Source organism: Echinops telfairi, unplaced genomic scaffold (genome assembly GCF_000313985.2).
Source record: "Echinops telfairi isolate 266 unplaced genomic scaffold, ASM31398v2 ScPeMD7_7424;HRSCAF=8462, whole genome shotgun sequence".
NCBI lineage: Eukaryota > Metazoa > Chordata > Mammalia > Afrosoricida > Tenrecidae > Echinops > Echinops telfairi.
In genome coordinates this window covers 87,562,073-87,562,958 of record NW_022111324.1, presented here as the reverse complement: position 1 = coordinate 87,562,958, position 886 = coordinate 87,562,073, and positions in this window count along the sequence as shown.

Here is an 886-nt window from a genome sequence, read left to right as displayed (position 1 = left end):
TGATTTACTTCAAGGGATTGACTCCTGTGGTTTGGGGAGCTGGTAAGTTCAAAATCTATAGGTCAGGCACTTAGAGAAGTGAGAAGTGTGCAGGTCAGTGTCCAATCACACCTGAAACCTACAGTGCCCTCTTCATTCAACAGCCAGATATTCATCTAAGACTCGAAAAGCTGTCCACTAAAAGGCTTCATTTTTAAGAGGAAGGCAAGCGTAGATGGGAGAAATGTATTAGTATCTGAAGTTGACCAAGATAGAAAAGTTATAGAGGACACAGGAAAATCATGACAAGCTCCAGGAAACCTACAGATCAGGAAGGGACTATTAGGAAGCCTCACTCAGGGGCACAAGTCCACTGCCAGCATCACTGCTGCCATGCGCTCGGTAGAGAAATGCTCTCTGTGTGCACGGTACTAACTTTATAAAAACCACTATCATACACATTCTCAAGTATCACGTTGTACTTGCAATACACCTCTGTATTATAGGTAAGGGAACTGGAGTGTAAATAAGGTTGAAGAATTTACTTGAATTACACATGGGATCACATAATGAGTCCGAAATGACTTGAAGGCCACCACCAACAAAAATGTACAGTAAGAGCTAGAACTCAAACCCAAGTTTTCTGCCTCTAAATCCCAAACTTTTCCCCGCCTACCTCTGCTTCCCCATCCCACCCCCCAATTTGTTTGCTTCTCTTTTGGATTCTGACAGCCTTTCCCAAGAGTAATCTTGTTGCTAAAAGTGCTAAAAGAAACTGGCACCCAAACAGAAACCATCAACTTCTCTGGACACCACTGGGGGAAAAGGAGCATACCATGCCCACGTAGATTCTGAAAGGTCTCCGTTCCTTGCTGGCTCCTTGAGGTGATGGTGACTACATGCCATC